This window comes from Camelina sativa, chromosome 7, assembly GCF_000633955.1.
Source record: "Camelina sativa cultivar DH55 chromosome 7, Cs, whole genome shotgun sequence".
NCBI classification, from domain to species: domain Eukaryota; kingdom Viridiplantae; phylum Streptophyta; class Magnoliopsida; order Brassicales; family Brassicaceae; genus Camelina; species Camelina sativa.
In genome coordinates, this window is record NC_025691.1 from 17,639,788 (window position 1) to 17,662,633 (window position 22,846).

The 22,846-nt window shown below is 32.4% G+C and overlaps 1 long non-coding RNA gene across 3 annotated transcripts; it reads right to left on the reverse strand.

Moving 5' to 3' along the window:
- Positions 18,657-20,059, reverse strand: LOC104701384. 3 transcript variants are annotated; one of them, XR_002032750.1, is made up of 4 exons: positions 19,721-20,059; positions 19,425-19,563; positions 19,246-19,332; positions 18,657-19,118 (listed from the first exon to the last, which is right to left on the reverse strand). It is a non-coding gene; the product is annotated as an uncharacterized LOC104701384 (long non-coding RNA). The 3 variants fall into 3 exon arrangements; XR_002032749.1 differs by having other exon boundaries at positions 18,657-19,140; XR_753810.2 differs by having other exon boundaries at positions 18,657-19,332.

The following is a 22,846-nucleotide window of genomic DNA, read 5'->3' on the forward strand; positions in this document are numbered from 1 at the left end:
ATGGTGGTTCACTTTTCAACATTGAGAATATGCCTAAGCCATCAAGAGAAAGTTTTGACAATTCAAACAATTTGATTGTTGAAGAAATGAAGTACAATCGTGAGGAGCAGAAAGAAAAACATGATAAATGGGTTCAGATGCTAATTGCGGAGCAAAAAAAAATATACGATGAGATATTGGATGCCGTACTCAATGACAAAGGCGGAGTATTTTTCGTCTATGGTTTTGGTGGTACAGGCAAAACATTTTTATGGAAAACTTTGTCGACTGCAATTAGATATCGGGGATGATAGTGCTTAATACAGCTTCTAGCGGTATTGCTTCACTTTTGCTTCCTGGTGGTAGGACTGCTCATTCAAGGTTTGGCATTCCTATAACCCCTGATGATAATACATCATGTACTATGACACCTAACTCTGATGTAGCTAAATTAATGGATGAGGCTTCTTTAATCATATGGGATTAAGCTCCCATGATGTGTAAGTATTGTTTTGAGAATTTGGACCGCAGCTTAAATGACTGTGTTGGGAAGTTTGGAAATAAGCCTTTTGGTGGTAAAGTTGTTGTTTTCGGAGGAGATTTTAGACAAATACTGCCAGTGATTAATGGAGCAGGGAGAGCTGAAGTTGTTTTGTCGACACTGAATGCATCTTACTTATGGGAACATTGCAAGTTGCTCAAGCTAACGAAGAACATGCGTCTACTTAGCAACAATATAACTGCTGATGAAGCTAAAGAGATTGCAGAGTTTTCTAAATGGATCCTAGACGTGGGTGATGGAAAAATATCGGAACCTAATGATGGAGAGGCTGTTATAGACATTCCTCCAGAGTTTTTGATTATGGATGTTGATGATCCAATCGAAGCGATCAGTAGGGAAATATATGGGGATGTGAATTTGTTGCAAGAAAAGAAAGTCCAGAGTTTTTCCAAGAGAGAGCAATTTTAGCACCCACCAATGAGGATGTTAACACAATAAATCAAAGCATGCTTGAGAAGTTCAGGTACGTTTTTCTTTTACGCTTATATATATTTGGGAGCTTTCAATAATATTATATATATTTTTTTCGTATATTGAATATTAAGATTGAATATTAAAATGAGATCATATTCATATTTAAAGAATAAAAAAAAAATCGCAGGTGAAGAAAAAATTTATCTAAGTAGTGACAGTATTGATCCTACGGATTTAGAGTCAGCAGATAACCCCATATTCACCCCGGATTTCTTAAACTCTATTAAAATATCTGGATTACCGGTGCACAGTTTACGACTAAAGATTGGTGCTCCAGTTATGTTGTTGAGGAATTTAGACCCTAAAGATGGTTTATGTAATGGAACAAGGATTCAAATAACTCAAATAGCTGATCACGTGTTAGAAGCTACAGTTATTATACGAGACAGAGCTAGTGATTTGGTGTTGATTCCTCAAATTTTCATAAAACCATCAGACACAAAACTACCATTCAAGATGTGTCGGAGGCAGTTTCCTATTGCCCTTGCGTTCGCGATGACAATCAATAAAAGTCAGGGTCAGTCACTGAAGGAAGTTGGTCTTTTTCTCCCACGACCAGTCTTCTCGCATGGGCAGTTGTACGTCGCTTTGTCTAGAGTCACGTCTAAGAAAGGGTTGAAAGTTTTGATAGTTGACAAGGAAGGGTTGATTTAGAGCCAAACTACGAATGTCTTGTTCAAAGAGGTTTTTCAGAATCTAGAAAACTAAAGGTAGTTTTGACTGCAAATAGATTGTAAGTTTTTATTTTTGGTCAGACCATTTTCGTATATATTGATGATTGTATTACTTTTTGGTTGCAGTTGACATCTATTGAGGAGACGATATACAACGAGTACTATATAAGAAGGAGATTTAATTTTCTAGTATCTTTGTTTCTTTGATTTTGGACGCACATTTTTTGAGAATAAATGATAACTCTGCTTATTAAGATTTACTTATACTTTGAGATTTCAGTAGTATAATATTGGGGAGATTATTCTTTCTACCAAAAAGATTAAGTGTGGTTTATTATTATTTATTATCACACAAATCCTAGATGCCTAACTTATATAAAACCCAAACAGAAACAAGGAACAAAAGCATCACTGGCATATAGCTTTTCTTAGCCAAATAAATGAAAGACATCCAAGATCCACTGCTTCTAGCTTGGTTTGATCTAAACCACCAGTCAGCTGAAGCAAGAGAACTCACGTTTGAGGATATACCTCAGTTCTTTACTTGGAATCCGGAAGAAAAATATTGGATCAGAAGAAGGAGGGCAATATCGAATACTAGGACATCTTATATTCCAAGTAAGTTTGATGGTCATGTTCATTTGCAACTTCTTTTCCGTTTTCTGAAAGGACCAAGATGTGATGAAGATTTGAGGACGTTTGAGGGTGTGGTCTATAACTCTTACAAGGAAGCGTGTTTGGCTAGAGGATTACTAGAAGAATGATTTCTTAATATGTTTGAAGATTTTATAAAATATTTCTTTCAGTTTGTTGCTTATCTACGTTTTCAATTTTCAGAATTTTTATTTATCTACCATGATTTCTATATTTATAAAATTTCAAGTATTTATCAATTATTTTGATTTATAAAAATAAAAGCTAATCAACATTATCTTCCACAGAAATATAAATCTGTTGTAAACTAGAGAAACTCGAAGGAGGTTTTCTCTTCTTATTCTTCATTAAGTTCGATAATCATACATATATATAGTGAAGTGAAGGACAAAGCTTTATCACTTTAGGAAACACTAAACCGACTTAGTACAAAGGAGGTGGCCGATGGGCCTTATTGTCTTGGACGTGTATGGGCCGGTTATGGAAGTCCACTCCAAATGTTTTACAACACTCCCCCTTGGATGACATAACCGTGCAAATGCTAAGGGATCTCCTTAATGCGCTTGGGGGTGCTGCCTCATTAAAACCTTACCAGGAAAACCCATTGGGACAAAACCATGGTGAAGGAAAAAGAGTACAACACGCATTACTCCCCCTGTTCCAAGCATCACTAAAAGTCCTTAAGTCTCTGCATTCCAATCTGGTGCGTGAGCTTCTTCAATGTCGATGTCGGTAATGACTTGGTGAAGAGATCGGCTGAGTTGTCGCATGATTGAACTTGTACCACTTGAACTTCCCCGGCCTTTTGTAGTTCATGTGTGAAGAAGAACTTAGGAAAAATGTGCTTCGTCCGATCTCCCTTGATATATCCTTCCTTGAGCTGTGCGATGCAGGCTGTATTGTCTTCGTATATAACTGTTGCTTCCTTATCATCGGCCATGCCACAATCTGTCATGATATGTTGAATCATCAATCTCAACCAAACACATTCACGGCTGGCTTCGTGAATTGCTATAATCTCCGCGTGATTAGATGAAGTGGCCACAATGCTTTGCTTCATAGAACGCCACGAAATCGCTGTACCACCGTGTGTAAACACATAGCCGGTTTGAGACTTTGAATTATGTGGATCCGATAAGTATCCTGCATCAGCAAAACCAACTAAACCTTCTTTGTTATAGTTAGTATAATCTAAACCCAAATCTGTCGTCCCTTGTAGGTAACGCAACACATGTTTAATACCGTTCCAGTGTCTTTGGGTTGGACAAGAGCTATATCTAGCTAGGAGGTTCACGGTAAAACATATGTCTGGTCTAGTGTGGCTAGCCAAGAACATTAACGCTCCTATAGCACTGAGGTATGGCACTTCAGGACCAAGAATTTCTTCATCGTCCTTCTTTGGACCGAATGGATCTTTATCCAAATCAAGGCTCCTCNAAACTTGCTTATTGTGTTCCTTCTGAAAATCAATACGTACTGGTGCATTACAAGCTGGTATGTACGATTTCGTTACTNTGAGCTTGGTCCATATTAAATCTCTTGAGTTCCTTTTCAGTATATGCCATTTAATGCACAAGGATTCCATCATTTATGTACTCAAGCTGCAACCCCAAACAGAATTTAGTCTTGCCTAGGTCTTTCATCTCGAATTCTTTCTTTAGATATTCGACTGTTTGGGCGATTTCTCCAGAGGTTCCTAGGATATTCAAATCATCCACATATACTGCTATGATGACAAACCCTTTGTTTGCAAACTTCTTTATAAAAATACATGGACTGATGGGATCATTCTTATAGCCTTCCTTGACTAGGTACTCACTTAGCCTATTGTACCACATTCGCCCACTTTGTTTCAGTCCATAAAGGGATTTGTTTAGCCTTATGCAGTATTGTTCTCGAGAACCGCTCTTATCTTTGAGCTCAATACCCTCTGGTAATCTCATATAAATCTCATTATCCAGTGGACCATATAGATATGCGGTTACAACATCCATTAACCGCAAATCGAGTTTTTCTCTTATAGCCAGACTTAGCAAATATCTAAAAGTCGTTGCATCCATCACAGGGGAGTATGTCTCCTCATAATCTATTCCTGGTCTTTGAGAGAATCCTTGTGCTACAAGCCGTGCCTTATATCTCACGATTTCATTACTCTCATTTATCTTTCTTACAAAGACCCACTTATGTCCAACTGGCTTTATATCGAATGGTGTCCTTAAGATCGGACCAAACACATTCCTCTTCTTTAAAGAATTTAACTCCACGTCAATGGCTTCTTTCCATTTTAACCAATCTTTACCTTGAGTGTTATCTAATATAGACGTGGGTTCATGATCCTCATTTATCTCAAGTGCTATCTTATACGCAAATACTTCATCAATGTCGACATTTTTACGGTTCCATTTTATTCCAGACATGATATAATTGATTGAGATCTCATTATTATCAATACCTTCAGGACCTTGAGGTTCAGCGTCCCAAACCTCATTCGGTGCCTTAGGATTTTCCGCGGCCATGTCTATAATTTCCTTAACCTCGGTTTGATTTGCACCTTTCTTAGATTTCCGAGGGTTCTTATCTTTGGAACCTAATGGTCTACCACGTTTCAAACGGGCTTTAGACTCTGTAGAAACTTGCTTATTGTGTTCCTTCTGAAAATCAATACGTACTGGTGCATTACAAGCTGGTATGTACGATTTCGTTACTCTCTTTGGGTCAGCAAAGGAATCTGGCAATTGATTAGCTAGCTTTTGCAAATGTATAATCTTTTGGACCTCTGCCTCACATGCTAGAGTCCGAGGATCTTGCCAATTTAAGGATGTTTGATTCCATGTTATTTCTTTGACCAGCTTGTCTTTCTCTCCACCCAACATAGGAAATTCGGATTCAGCAAACTGACAATCCGCGTATCTGGCCTTAAATAAATCACCCGTAGTTGGCTCAAGATACTTAATAATGGTGGGAGAATCATATCCAACATATATTCCCATCCTCCTTTGAGGTCCCATCTTAGTTCTCTTTGGTGGAGCAATTGGCACATAAACGGCACACCCGAATGTTTTGAGATGGGATATGTCTGGCTCATCACCCGTTAATAATTGGGATGGTGAATACTTATGTTCACTAGATGGCCTGATGCGTATTAGTTCAGCTGCATGTAATACTGCGTGTCCCCAAGCCGACACAGGAAGCTGCGACCTCATAAGCAATGGCCGAGCAATCAACTGAATACGTTTAATGAAAGATTCAGCTAATCCATTTTGTGTATGGACATGTGCCACAGGATGTTCCACACTCACCCCCATGGACATACAATAATCATTAAACGCTTGGGATGTAAATTCACCAGCATTGTCTAGACGTATAGTCTTAAGTGGAAAATCTCTTTAATTACTTTGACTGGTGATGGCCTTATAATGAGTTTTCCTTGTGTGCATGCTACACACGTGAGATTCTTAGGAATAACTCTTCTCTCTTTTAGAGTGTGCCCATTTGAATTTATTATTAGCTTACGCATCATGTTCGAACCCGGATGGCCAAGCCGGTCATGCCATAAAGTGAATTGTTCATTGAACATTTTATTTATTGTCAAATTAGCCTCTATCATATTAATCTTAGCATGGTAAAGACCAGTGGCTAATGCGGGTATAGTCTCTAGGACCGTCTTATGGACTTGGGTGATTTCAGTAATATATAGGAACTCTTGGTTTCTTTCACTCTTAGTTTCAACATGTAGACCATTCAAACGAATGTCTTTAAAACTCAATAAGCTTCTCTTTTAGCTGGGTGAATATAAGGTATCACTTAGTTCAAGATGTGTGTCATTTGGTAATAAAATATGTGCATGGTCGTAGCCTTCAATTAAACTTGCTATACCCGCTATTGTGCTAATATTGGCATTTTTCAAAATGAGATTATGCAAATATCTCTTATCTTTCAAAATTGTGTGGCTTGATCCACTATCTACCACAATTATATTCTTGTCCCCAGCCATTTCTCAAATGGACAAGAATTTTATGTTTTAAACATAAACAAATAATTTTATATTGAAGGAAATACAATAATTGAATTTAAACCAAAATAATAATTCAATAAAATTCAAAGTCATAAAACATAGATAATTAAAATAAATCAGTACAACCAATGTAAAATTTAATTATCCTCTCTTAGGCAATCAGAAGTTTCATAATCCAGTTGGTCATCATTCTCATGGTCGAAATCTCCCTCACCATCGAGATGAACCAAGTTAGCTTCTGGATTCTTTTTCAAACTCTCTTGATAGAGATCAATAAGATGCTTAGATGTTCTGCATGTCTTAGCCCAATTATTTGCCATACCACATCGGTGACAAACCGATTTAGTCTTATGTTGCGGTTTGAAAATTCGCGGCCTTTACCACGACCACGACCGAAGTCGGATCGGTTCCCATGGCCATAACCTTCATACTGGTTTCCTTGGTACTGGCCACGACCTCCATGCCCTCTACCACGGCCACGACCGTGATACTTATCTCTATGGACGTAGTTGGTTTCTTTAATTTTCTTGGGCTTTTTAGGCTCTTTCTTAGTAATGTCAACCTTGTGAGCCTCTGGTAAGGGGGTAGATCTAGGAGGCCTCACAGCACTGTTCATCAACAATAGCTCATTGTTTTGTTCAACAAGTAGCAAACAAGAAATGAGGCTTGCATATGTCTTAAACCCTTTTCACGATACTGTTGCTGAAGCAGTATGTTATTAGTGTGAAAGGTTGAGAATGTCTTCTCTAGCTTCTCAAGCAAGTCCTCTTAAGTAACCTCCTTACCACATAATTTCAATATCGAGACTATCTTAAAAAGCTCTGAATTATACTCATCCACGGATTTAAAATCCTGGATCCTTAGGTTTTTCCAATCAAATTGAGCCTTTGGTAGGAGCACCGTCTTTTTGTGTCCATATCTGTTTTTCAACTCTGTCCAAAGGTCAAGAGGATCTTCTATAGTAAGGTACTGGTTCTTGAGATTCTCAAGATGATGGCGTATATGTAATATCACCTTATATTTACTCTTTTCAGTGCAATCATTCTCATCCTCAATGCATTCGCACAGGTCTTTTGATTTTAGGTTGATCTTAGTGTCCAATGCCCATTGTAAGTAATTGTCTCCAGAGACATTAAGGGCAGCATATTAAAGATTGTTTAGCTTTGCCATCTACACAATGCAAAACATGAATCTGATCATTAGCATGCGGTATTTGAGACCGAAACATGCATTTATTTTAGTCTTAGATCATGCGGTATTTGAGTCCGAACCATGTCATCAATTTAAACCTTAGGCCATGCAGTATTTGAGACCGAAACATGCCATGCCTTTATCAATAATTTTGTGGCTTTAACATGCATGAAAATAATCCTAGACAAATTCTAGTATGAACAGGAAATATGCACATAATTTCAGGTTTTAGCAATTTTCCCTTTTCTTAGATAAATTTCCTTTTTCTGAAATTTTCCTTTTTCTTAGAATGAATTCCTTTTCTAGTTAGGATTAAGACAAAATTTTAGGAAATATTTTCTAGGCTTTTAGGATAATGTCTAGAATTAATTTGGGAGTTATCCTAATTTTATGTTTTGATTTTTCATGCAAAACATAGAACAATTTCGATTTTAAGATCTTAGATTTTAGGGTTTTGATTTCAGACAAACAATCAAGAACAATCGGATTTACAACTTAGAACAAACAGCTTAATATTTTTCTCTATTCGATTTTAGGGTTTAAGTTCTAAGGTTTTCATGCAACAAGCAAACAAGCAATATCAACCAGATTTTAAACATATCATAATCAGTTCAATTGCAATCAATCTAAGCAATCCTAAACCTCAAACAATCGGATTTTAAAGTTTTAGGGTTTTAGGGTTTCAGGATTTCAAAGCTCAGGGTTTTGTTTGTTGATTGTTTACTTGTAGATTTTAGGGTTCTTATAGAGTTTAGATCCAGATTCGATTCATATGTGTCCAATAAGTTAGATTGATTTACCTTCCACCGTTTGGGGTTGACTGGAATTGATCCGGGAGCTAAAGACCTTGGATATACCTTGATTTTGATCACGAACCTCGGACTAGTCACGAACAAAACTTGATCACGAACTGAAACTTGACCACGAACAGGATTGATCACGAACTAGAACCACCGCCAAGCTACGAACTTGATATGGTTGAGAGCTTGGACGAACAGGGGTTTTATGTGCGGCGGTTTTTAGGGTTTTAGGGTTAGGGAATTTTTTCAGTGGAGTTTAGGGCAAACTCGTGCTGATAATGTGTTGTAAACTAGAGAAACTCGAAGGAGGTTTTCTCTTCTTATTCTTCATTAAGTTCGATAATCATACATATATATAGTGAAGTGAAGGACAAAGCTTTATCACTTTAGGAAACACTAAACCGACTTAGTACAAAGGAGGTGGCGGATGGGTCTTATTGTCTTGGACGTGTATGGGCCGGTTATGGAAGTCCACTCCAAATGTTTTACAACAAAATCCTAAAGCGTTTACGAGAACACTAACCAGTATGTTGTCTTCTCAAGCACTTTTGCATCTTATAAGTTTTGTAAATGGCTCCTTCGGGATACATGATAAGTGCTCTCATACATTCAACACAGAACAAAAGAGTAAGTTAGTAATTGTAGCCGAGTTGAGAAAAAAAAATTACGAAGAAGAATTGTAAACTTACATATAGGGATTACGTCTTCTTTGGACTGATTGTCTTCTTCTTGATTATATGAACCTCTTTTAACACTGGGAAGCTTAAAATCGATTACTAATCCCTGTAATGTTGTAAAGACAAATACATATCAAAATTCATTTATCATTATATACACTGATAAATTTTTGCCTATTTTGTTTCCCGAAAGAACCTTTCTTCAAACAAATTTAAGGTAGAGCAACAATTACTGATTTTGTAGACAACATTCTTATTTCAATCTCCAAAAAGTTTAATTTGTATGCTAACTGTGATATCATGGGATGATTGACGGAATCATAAGTAGCTTACCTGATTAGTGGAATTGCCAAGGAGGTCATAGGTCGAATACACTGAAAGCTCAATTCGGAATCCATTGATCAATGAATCTATTAGACTAATACATATCTTGCTTGAATCATCGTAGAATTGCAGGTTTGGGGGTTTCGGAAAATCGGGATCAGATCGAATTCATCCCAGGATATAAAAACGGTAACATTTTTTCTAAAAATTGAGAAGACAAAACAAAATCTGAGTAATGGAAGAAAACTAGGGGTGGGCGTTCGGTTTTTCGGTTTGGTTTTTTTGGTTTACGGTTTTTTTGGTTTTATAAAAATTGAACCATATAGAAATTATATGTAATTCGGTTTGGTTACGGTTCAGTTTTTTCGGTTTATTGTTTTTTCGGTTTTATCAAAAATGAAACCATATAAAAACCATACGTATAACGGTTTGGTTTGGTTTCGGTTTAGTCTCGGTTTTTAAAGGTTATTCCAGTTGATACGTAACTAATAAATAAGCATAAAAGTAAAACCTAAACATAATTCAAAAAAATAGAATCCAAATATAGTTTTGTAAACTCAAATACTTAATTGAAATTTAAACTTTTAAAAGTAAAGGCTATTGAAAAAGAAATCCAGAAAAAAAAACTTGGAGATCAATAACTATAAGCCCAATAAATAAAAAATAAATGATATTGTTATACAATATAAATTTATAAGTTGAAAAAACTAATTATCCTAAATTTTTATAAAAAACCAAAAAAAACCATTCGGTTTTACGGTTTTTAACTAGACTAAACCTAAATCAAATGATTAATTAAAATAAAAACCAAACGGACTTTTAGACTTAACCATAACCAAGCCAAACCATTTATTTCGGTTTGGTTCGGTTCGGTTTTTCGGATTTCGGGTTTTTTGCCCACCCCTAAAGAAAACCGATCGTCTGTTTCGAAAGGAAGAAGACAAGTATTATCTTTCCCTTTCTCCTCCGATTAAAAGTTTGAGAATACCAAACAATTTAGTAACATGTCGGCCCATTTAAGTCCAATAACTTACCCAATAAATTTTTCCCCTAATTGAATATAATTACTTAAATAAAACTATTAGTCTAACTCTAAATGATATACATGTCTAAATCAATTATTTTAACAAAAACACCATTAATTTAATTATAATGAGTTCATACCAAACCATATTGTTTATCTATATGTTTTAGAGCCAGTAATATTTATAATCGTAATTATCTATATGTAGATTTATATTCCTACTACTAAAATGATGAAATTGAATTATTTATTATCTATCCAAATTCGTTTTACAAAATATGATGTTCTGTAATATGATTTTTAAAATCTCTTATCCAATAATAATATAGAAATATATACTATGAGAATTGATTATATATAAACGAATATTCCTCCGCGCTGTAGCGTAGATCCGATCCTAGTACTTGAGAATTGAGTAAACCTATTAAGGAAATGTGTACACAGCAATAGACAGAGAAGCTATAATCTATTGATTTTTTTTTCAGTTTCAAGAGTCTGAGACACTGTAATTAGTTGAGTTTTATATGTTTATATTATGGACCTCTATTTCTATGGTATTTACATGTTCTTAAGCGGAAAAGGTTTAGAACAAATTTCAAGCGTTAATATATATTTTCTAACAAATTGCTTGCAAACCGGAGGATGATTTCGATCTTGATTCATGAAAGTTCTCGGTATACTTAGAAAGCAAGAGATCTGAGAAGGGTGCAAAATTCTAATTTTAAAATTAGAAGGATCAAAAATTATTTATCTTATGTGAACTTTGTTTAAATTAGGGGGTTACATGAAAATAACATGAGGGACTAAAATTGGTAAGAGCCATTTGGAATTATTTTAGTTTTGGATTGACATTTCATTTTTTTTCTTTACTTTCAGAAAAAAAAACATGAATTTTGAGACATCAAAAATGAAATTTGACTTATATATTCTGCCTTTTTATTATTATTCATCTTTTTCTGTTTTTATGTTATAAGGTTCTCAACTGTTTCTTAAAAACAATATTAAAATTATTTCAGATTATTATTTTTGTCTAACCCGAATAATATTTACAAAAACACAGAATTTTCATAAGAAAAACAATCTACTTTTTTTTTTTGTGCATAATGTTGATGGTGGTAACTGTGTTTGCAAGTCTTTTAATAAACCGATCATAGTATTATATCTCAGAAGTTTTCCTCGATCAAATAATTTAGTTGAAGATGACACTCCAATTTTATATCTCTCACTATAATTGGAGTCTTCAAAATCGAATTCTGTAAATTCAATGCATAAGTAACAATTTATTAATTTGTCGATTATCTTACACAAATTTAACACTCCATCTCCTATGGCACATGCTAAATTTTATATCTCTCACCATAATTGGAGTCTTTAGATTAAATTTGAATAATAGATACGAAAAAATATTAATTATATTTTTAAACAAGAACGAAATTTCAGCATTTCATATTATATTACTAATATATAGGCTCAGCATTTCAACAAACTATGACCCGAGGCAAAGAACATTCCCCATTCAGCTCACGTTTAGTGAAACATAAAACACAATTATATAACTAAAATATAGGACTAGCCGTATATCAAAATTTTCTTATTAGCAGTGTTCAAGAAAGCGCTAGGTGGTGACTCAGCGCCTAGCGCCTAGAACGCTTAGTCGGAGTTTCGACGGTTTTTAGGCGGTTTAGACGTTTACGAAATAAAATATTATATATAAAAATATGTAAAAATATATGTTAGAAAAATAAAAAAATATATAAATTATAAACAAAAGTAGGAAAAATACATTTATTTAAGTTATATTAACAACATATAAATGTTTATAATTACGAATACAGATATAAAACTTAATAGCTTTTATTATATGTAGTTAAAAATCAAAAATAAATATTAAAATAAAATTTATATAATTTTAAGCTGTTCAAGCAATCATCTAGGTGTCTGCTGAGCAGGCGCTTAGGCGGCCGCCTAGACCGCTTTCTTGAACACTGCTTATTAGAGATGTAACCAAAAATTCCCAAAACTGAAAATAACCACAAAGCAACGAAAAGAAACTTTGTGATCCTTACCAATTACCATTTATAATTAAAAGCAAAATAAACTCTCACCTATATATAATTCAATAAATATAAAATACATAAACAAAATAAATTAAAACATTTATGATTTATCCATATAAAATATAAAAACTTCAAAAGTTATGAGAAATATATATAAGATGGGATGAGTTGGCAATATATTTGAAAATTTTCATTGACCTATTTATGTCAAATATATAGATAAATAAATGGGTAAGAGAGGGAAACGAGTAATTCAGAAAACTGAAAAACGTTATCTAAACTATTATCGTGATGAAATCATATAATTTGGATAGTTAGTTCAATAGCAACTTGCTTACGGGGATGGGTTTGACTCGCTTGAAAATTTACATCACTCGATTTGGGGAGTTTTATATGTGAAATGTATAAATTATTATTAAAAATACAGTTATGAGATGAAAAATTATAGAGAAATACCCTAAAATAGCACTAAACCAAATTTTATGGACAATTATAGCACACATTTCATAAATTTCCAAAAATAGCACTATTTAACATATTAAAATATTTAAAATTAATTTTTAGAATTTGTTTTTTTATGTTTGGATTCTCAATTTCACATTTAGGGTATAGTTTTGAGGGGTAGGATTTAGTATTTTGAATTTAGGATTTAATTTTAGAAGATTAATTAGTGCTATTTTTGGAATTTTAGAGATGTTGTGCTAAGTTTGGAACAAAAACTTGTTTTGGTGCTATTTTTGAGAATCTCCCAAAATTATATATGGTATGGAACATACCACATTTCTTTTACTATTTCTTTTCCTGAAATAGTCATACCACATTTTCCTATTACTTTTTAATATAGTTGTCTTTACAAATTGGATCATTATTTTTGTATGACGCCGAATAAAAAATAATTCGAATACTAATCTGGTATGAGTTTGGATTATGAATGTTAACATTCCTCAAAAATATGTTTACAAACATAACCCCATACATACATAATATATTATTTTATTTTATTTTGTCAACCCATAAGTAATATATTATAAACCTCGTAACAAATTTAATTTTTGAAATCAACCCTGCACGTATGTGCGGGTCCGTACCTAGTATATGTTATATGAGGATGTTATAAATTATCAATGTATCACCCCAAATCCAACAAGTGTTGGAGGATCGTGCTATTTAATATATTTATGCAAAATCTAAACACTTGTTTGATGAGATAATATAGCGTACTTATTATCAAAGTCTTTTAATTAAGATCAGATTTGGCATATTGTACAAATTTAGTATGAGCCCATGATAACTATATATATACATATATTTTTTTTTTCTATTTCTTAGGTAAAGTATTATTCAAATTGAGCATGTATTTTGTTTTCTGAAATGGTTGGAAAGTGATTAGCTCTTTTGGACCTGAAACAGAACTAAAGAAGTGGTGAATGTCGACGTTGACATTGTAAAATATTCATTTGATATTTTGTCTGACAACGGAAAAACAATTTTTGATAGTATACTTAATATGAACAGATTTTTTCTGGAGAAAAAAGTTCGTACACCAAACGAAGACAGTAATTTTTCGAACCTAGGCAAAGCTTCGGTAAGACAATCAACAACTTGACCTGTTGTAGAAATGTGTTTAGTGTCTATGTACACTTGAAAGTTAAAACATAGGGATATCGTATGTAAATGATTGTGTGTTTTTATTTATTAACGTAAATCATTATTTATACAAAGCTAGTTACATATACTGGTAGGATTAAATCAAGATAAAGTAGTATTAACATACAGTGTTATTCTAATATATATTCTCACACTAAACCAGTTCAATTGTGCTACATTATTTTTTTGTATCTTGAATAACCTCACACTAAATCAGTTCAGTTGTACTAAATTAATTTTCTTCCACTTTTTAATTTTTATATGAAAAATCTAAAAAAAATGTTTGATGAAACAAGAGAATTTGTTAGAAATACCCCAAAAGGGTACTCTTTTTCAAAAATACATTTTTTGAATATTTTCATTTTTACCCCATTTTACACAATTACAATATGTTAAATTAATTTTTATAATTTTCTTTTAGGTTTGGGTTCTCTATTTTATATTTAGGATATAGTATTGAGGGGTTAGGGTTTAATATTTGGACTTTAGGGCTTAGAATTTAGTTATTTTATACATAGATTAGGATAATTTTGAAAATGAACAACATAAAACGTTATTTTTGAAAAGTGACATAGGGAAAGAACTATTTTGAAAATCCTCTATCAAAAAGTGTAGATTTAAGATAAGTAGATCTATCATATTGTACATATTTAGTGTGAGCAGCCGAACTTTGTTTTCTTTGTCTTATTCGCAAATGCATATACATTGCTAAAAATGTGAATTAGATCTTCATTTCTTATACATCAAAGAATGTATGTAGGAGAGATTGTAGGAAAATTAATGGTAGGAGAGATGTGTGAATTATATAGTAAATAAATTAATGGTATTTGTATTTATCGGATAGGTGGCAAATAATGTTAAGTACTATATACTATATGCAATTATGAATAATCCTACTATATTAATTGAGAAGTACATTTATAAAAATAACATTCAAAGTGTAAAAAATTACATTAGAATGCTATTAGAAATAGTAACAAAATAGTTAGGATCCTTAAGGATAATTAAGACAATTTAACTAGGATAAAAAAATTAGTTTATTAATAATCTATATTAACATTTTCACAGCAATTTTGGCAAAGAAGGCTTGGAGTTGGGAAATATTTACACTCCATGCCATTGTAATTAATATATTTTTAAACCACAAAATCGAAACAAACAATATCAAAATCATTAAGTTGATCCAGTTATTGAAACCATTACAACCTTCCTTAACTACCTTCGACTGCATGCCTAATTTCCTGCAAATTTTTTTTTAAAAAACTATCAATCAATCGTAATCAATTAGTGTTACTTTGATATCAATCTCCAAACTCCAAAATTCATCAATCATACGATATTTGTGGAACGTAATATTCTCAATCCTAACTAAAAAATCAAAACTTCCCAAACAACTCGGTTCCCTAATATTCTATAATCTATACATTAGATCCGCGATCATAACAATACCCATTTATGAACTATATAAACACAGCCTCACCAACATAGATCCACAACCAAACACATCGACAACCAAATTTACCAATAACATTTTGGTTCTGATATCATTCAGCCTTCTAGACGACACTCTATCTCTCGCTTTTCGTGAATCTATTTAATCAGAAGACACTACTCAATATCCAAGGAAAACCATTGTATTACTTATCGATTCAGTTGAGGTCTGAATATATGTTTACAAGTCAATAGTAAATTTTATTCTCGATCACTTGATTCAAACATTGCACTGACATTTATGTGGTATATTTATGTTTTCAGGTCGGGAAAGTCAAACTAATGAGCACCATCGACGCAATTGATACTGATTGGGTTGGTATTACTTTAGTTATCATGCCTTCAATAAAAAAAAGGGGTGCTTGCAAAACTAGACCCCTAACTTGAGTCAATTGCAAAACTGACTACATCTTTTGCTTTCTCCAACATTTGCCACTTTTTCCCAATTAAATCTTTATGTAATCATTGTATTCACAAAAATGCCATTATTTCTAATTTATTTGAATTTCTTGCGAAAATGTTTATTACATCTATATCCTAATCTTCTTCTTTTATTTACGGTTTTGCCACCGCCATCAATTTTTCAACAATCATGAACAAACAAATTTGAAACTCTTAAAGCTTCAAAAACCTGAATTTGTAAGCTTAAATAACACCCAATGCTATCAGAACTTCATTTTCTTCCATCTACTCTCCATTTTAATCCAAGAAAGTTTGCAAGTGCATTCATCTTGTTATATGTCATGATTCTTAGATAGTGATTCAATTGGTGCTGGGTTTCTTCTGTGGTGACTAAAGACGACGTCCTCGGTGCTTGACATTGCGAAACAACCACTGATAAGATTATTTTCTGGTAGATTTCGTGATTTTCCTTGATTTTTTTTTTGCGAAATTAGACTTCATTTGTTAGTCTAACCGTCATAAAATCATGTAAAGTCTACTATGTGGTCAATTTTGCAATAAAAAATTTATCGAGTTTCGAGCCCGTAGACTGAAATTTCAGTCTCCTTAAATTCATTTGAAAACAAAAAAATATGGTTAGCTCTGCCTGAGCTGGAGTTGTCCCTCCAGCGTTCTATTGGATACTTTGTTTGCAGTCTACTAAGGTGTATTTTTGCAATTGACCAAATTCTTGACTTTTTAGTTATGACTGCCGGACGAAGTCTTCTTCCGATAATAAAATAGTAAACTTCTATAGTGGCTATTTTTTGGATTTGACCAAAATATAAAAACAATGACTGTAATATTATTGATATAAAATTAATTAGTTGACTGCAAAAGAAGTCTACGGCAGACTGCAAACGAAGTCAACATTCCTGGAGACTTCGTACGTAGTCTACATTGCGAAAGTCAAACTTGGTCAATTGCAAAACTAACCACAACGAAGTTTACTTTTTCTAGTTGACGGATAGATGAAGTCTACTTGTCAGCTAGAAGTCTACTACCAAGTCAATGGTTTGGTCAATTGCAAAAATAACTAGAGTTGACTGTAATCGAAGCTAACTTGTTGAAACTTCCTAAGAAGTCTACTATGTTCTATGTTTTTAATTGCAAAACTGACCAAAAAATTAACAAAGAAAGACAACAAAAGAAGTCAACTATCCTAGTAGACTTCGTCCGGTGTCTGCTTTATTAAATTGTAATTGCAAAAATAGACCACACAAAATAGACTTCGAGTTAAAGTCTCTGCGTAGAGGCTTTTTTATGTCTAAAATGTTGACATCAACATGAAGTCGTCGTAATTTGAAAACCAATTTATTGCAAATTGGTGAATAATTTTTAAGATTTTCTTGTTGTATTCTTTGATATATGTTATGTACTTGCCTCTGTATGTTTTTGAAATGATTATATATTATACATATGGAGAAATCAAGTTTTTGGTTTTCTTAGGCAGTTAGGTCATTAACTTAGACTTAATTTGGAAGTCAACGTGTTGGAGTTCTGTGTGAAGTCTGTATTGATGACAAGAAAAATAATCTCGGTTTTAGAAAACCAATTCCGGTTTATTTGAAACAGTACCAGAAAAATATAAAAAAACCGACTTCTCTGGCAGACTTCTTTACCAACTAACGTCAAATCAATTTTAACTTTGTAATGATTATGTCGACAACTTCTCTGGCAGACTTCTGCACTGGTAACTAAACCGTCTGCAAATCAATCAAATCAATTTAATATTTGTAATGATTATGCTGAAGACTTATCTAAAAGACTTCTTCAAAGAATGTAGAATTCTATAAGTATGAAATGAAGTGATATAGAAATTTTCTAAGAATTACACAACCGTGAATGATTTCAGTCTACAATACTACAATGAAGTGTATTCTTAGTTATTAATTGTTACACTAAATTTTATTGAAATTACAAATTTCTAGGATTTGTTTTTCAGTTTTTGGATAATTTGACAAATTAAAAGAGAAACCTGCCATAATTTTATATAAAAAAAATTATTATATTTATATGAAACATGAATACAAAATATTTATATTATAAAGTAAAAATACATAATTAAAAATAAGTTCAAACAACTTTTGTATTTAAACTTGTGAATTTTCCATACTGTTAGACCTTGAAACTTCTTTGATATCATTATGTAACCAGCTTCAACCTGCAACAAAATAACACAAACACATGAAAGAAGCATTAATAATCTAAATTTACATAAAATGATATGATATGCATTAAGTTGTAGGTATAACTTAATCTAAATTACAAACTCATTATTAAGAAAAAAAAAGTAACTCTAATAATTGAAGTAGGAACTTCTCCCCCAAACAGTAATTACAATTTCTATTTATGAACTTCTCCCCCAAACAGTAATTACAATTTCTATTTATGTAGTTACTAGTTAATCATTAATCATCTTTAGGTTATTATTCTGGCAAAAACTATTTTTAAACATACAAAAATCTTTTGGAGCAATCTCCAAACATGGCAAGCACATCATACTTTTTGGTCAGAATTTTCATTAAAAAATATTCATCGAATTTATCATTTAACAGAGAAATTAAAAATATTTGTTATTGCTTTGTTTGGTCTTTCCGAGTTAAAAACTCAAATCGATTTGGTTTATGAAAAACATAAGTTAAGAGAGAGATAAAGACTTCATAATTAATGCGATAAACTGAGAAAATAAATTGTTAAACCGTATTTACATATTATGCCCCAACCCCCAAATAAAACTTAAAGTTTACAAAACAACCCCGCAAAAACAAAAGCGTTAAGATTCCCCCTCTTACTCCGTCTGCCTAAACAAAAGTCATAACGGTTTACCAGCTAACTAAACCCCGTTTACTTCTCTAATTGTTCAAATTTTGGTTCAAGCCTGGTTCGATTGGACCTTGGAGGCTTATCGGCGGCGTATTGATCTTCAATGGAGATTCCTTCGTTGTCATCACTTCCAGATCTGAAGACGTCGTACTAGGGTTACAAAGTAAAAGCAACACAAGGAACAAATAATAACACCAAAATCAGACATAAGTGAAGGAATGGTGTCATTCAATGGAATTAGTTGTACACATATGGTCTCTACCTTTGATCTCCTTCTTTGATCTGATTCACAAAATAATGAAACCTTAAAAATTGTAGTTGTAATCAAAACCAACAACAACAACAACAACTTTAAAAAAAAAAAAGCAAATTCATCGATCAAATCATTAGAACCAGATTATGTTGTTACCTTTTTAAGAAGGTTTGGCAACGATTGAGTACATACCTCTCAGAGACTTGTTTGCTCTCCCGTCGCCATTATAATGCTTCAACTATTCTGAGAATTAGAAGACAAAGAAATTATCCGACACCACAATCAGTTAACAAAAATATATTACAATAAAACAAGATAATGGATCTATTTATTACCCTTTTTGAGTATCCTTCTAAGGACGAACATCTAACAAGGATCGTCATATCCGCTTGAGATAAAATACATCATACCTGCTTTCTCCAGATCCATTACTTTAGCCGCCAGTAACCTAAACGATATTGGTTTCTCAAATCCCTTTCAAAGAACACCAACAAAAACAAAATAAATGACAGTTAAAAGAAATGCACCGATCGGGAGGAATCGGAGTAAGAAGACGAAGAAGAAACAGAGGAACATGAGGGTGCTCGCCTCGACGGTGTCGTTTCAAGCTAAGACAGATCTATTTCAGTACCTTGAGGATTTCTTCGGAGGAGAAGTATGGTTTCGAATTTGGGGAATTCCTTTCTCTGCGGCGAAGTTTTGTCCCATGACTGTGAGATTCACGAGACAACATATGCGAGAGTTTAAGGTTCTAACAAAGATTGGTGTTGATGAGAGAAGGGAGCGAGAGTGGCTGATATATTTGAAGAGAGAAAAGAGAGGAAGAACACAAATCCAAAGAGAAAACAAAAGGGAATAAGAATGTTGAACATTAGAGAGAAAATGAAAAGAAAATTAGGTCGAATCAGATCCCAGATTTTAGTCTTTTACTCTTTTTTGTGATATTAATGTCTGCTCAGACTGCGGTGGCTGAGAGATCACATAAAAAAACTAGGTTTGACTTGCAGAAAACTATATATATGGTTAAATTATCCGGTTAGGTTAAAATTAAGGAATCAGTATGCATTCGGTTAGGTTCAACTATCGATTTGGTTAAATTGTCGGTAAAATTAAAATAATATAATATTAATAGTTGATGGCATTACAAAGTCAACCACCAATAGTCTACAGAGCAGTCTACTTAAGCAAACCCTAAATCAAATAATTTTAACCTAATCCGTCTTTCCTCCCTTAATTTGACTAGTTTATATGTAAATTTATTTTATTTAAATGGAGGAAGTCTATGTGGTTATTATTTGGTTAATAGGTTTACCAAATTATTTTTTATAATTTTTTTAATTAAAATTTAAACTATAATTAAGGAGTAGACATATTTTTATGTCTTCCATTTGGCGTCAATTTAAAATCCACCGTAAAGAAATCTATTGCAAACTTCCTCGGGTTACATCTGTCATTTTGGCTTCTATTTTTTGTTTGGTCGTAAGGGAGTCAACTGTAATTTAAGTACCCTTAGTGGTTACGTTTCTCAAATATCGAATATGGGGTCTACGTTTTCATTCAAATGCAAATAAAGGTACAAAAAATGCAATTGTCTCATTTTAAAAAGTGACTCATATACATGCTGGAGTCTAAATATGTGAAAAGTAAATCACAAAAATCAAAATTTTCAGAGTGATCTTTTTTTTCCTGAATAAAAAACAGAGTATTATTTTTAGATGATTTACTTTTGTTGTTTAATTGTCTTTTGTTGTTCTATTTTCTATTTCCAGATAATCCCCTATATAATAAAATGGAAGTACAGAACATTTTTTTGTAGATTATATAATTTTAATAAGTTGGTTACAAATAGGTATAAATTAAGTTTTATATTATTTGTATAGTCTGGATTTATTGTTTCCAAAAATCTTAAAGAGAATATTTTAAAGAATCATTTGATATATCATCTAACTTACCATATTAATTTTTTATATTAAATTATTCATCAAATAAAATCTTTTGATATCTAACTTAACATATTAATTTGTTAATTATTATTATACTTCACCTCTCATTTTTATATATGAGTCTATTTTGTGAAACAAATAAATTATTATATTATTTATTATAATTAAAAAAATAGTTTTATTTCCGGATATACCATAAGTTGAAATTTTGAAAAACAAATATAAATGATTCAATCTATAAAATATTCAATTTTTATTAATATTATTCTTTAAAAATAATATCTATTGAAGTAAAAAAATTACTGTGTAACGGATCAAAAGTTGAATATTTAAATTCATTTTCATACTTTTTGTTGAATTTTATATTTTATATAATATAATTAACTTTAAATAATTTATTTTGAAATATTTTTAAAATATTGAAACTTGATATTAAAGTTAGAAACTATAAACACTTTAAATTGGTTTGTTATAGCACTACACTAGTAAAGCGACTTGAAGTATATTTGTTTGTGTAGCAAACAACCATAAAGTATTCTAGTGTAGTGGTTTACTAACTTGTTGTTGTCTCTCAAAGGTGATGAGTTCGATCGGGTTCAAATCTCATATATGTTTTTTTTTCTAAGCAAAACGACGTCGTTTTGAAGTTTTAATTGAATCTGTTAACATTGGCTTAACCCGTTAAATTAGTCCGTTGGTTGATTTGTCAAAGTGTCTTATTTTGGCAGAGTCAACAAAAATTTGCGATTTATTCAAAAAGTCAATAAAAGTTAAGTATTTATTTTACCATATGTAAAGTTCATGCTTTTTCCAACAATTTTGGTAAGTTGAGGAATTTTATGACATTTTTCCCGATTTGATTTAGTGATTTTGTGAACAATCTAAACTTGTTTTTAAAGCTGATTTATTACCTAGAATTTTTCAAAGAGATTTGGATTTTCTGGTTTTAAATTTAGATAATATTTGCAGTGAGAACTGATTTATTTTACAGAAGAGTTTAGAGTTCTAGATCTTATCTTAATTGCTTGAATCCTAATTTATTGATTGATTTAATATTTCATAAATTCCTGAGAATTTTCCCTAGGTCTAGCGTTTTTTAAGTCCTGAATTTACAACACTTTTTAATTCTGTTTCTGCATTGTTTTTAAATTAATATTTTGATTTAGCATAATTAAAAGATTAATAAGTCTATTGTGTGATCTAGAGTCTCTGTGGATTCGACCCCTAGAGTATTACAACTGCAAGACTGTTAGTAACATTAGGGTATTACAATTTGAGCATATGAAAAGTTATGGTAGAATATGTGTATCTAGTTGGAAAAACGAGCTATTTCTCCCCGAGAACTATCATATCTAGGTAGATGGAGCCGGAACTATGATCTCGATCTATATGTCTACGAAAACAAAGTTTGAAATCTATTTCTCCCCAAATCAAAAGTTCTAAATCTAAATCTCCTCAAATTAATAATTTAATATCTATTTATCCACATACATGAGTTCCATCGGGTTTGATATTTATTTAACCGATTATTAAAAAATTTAAACCAAAAAAACCCAGATTTTAATCCGGTTAGAGCACAAACCCAATAAACCCAGATTTAGAACACAATCCCCGTTTTTTTGGACAAATCAACACAATCCCAATTAATTTGTAGTTCATCATATCATTCTTTGCTTCGTCGTCGAATAATCCGACGACCTGGATCCATTAACGGGTCAGAGCAAGAGGAAGTAATGGGACTCGTCGACTTTAACGGTGGGCAACGGTCATTGTATCTCATCACCGACGCGAGCAAAAACCGCGACCTGAGCAGG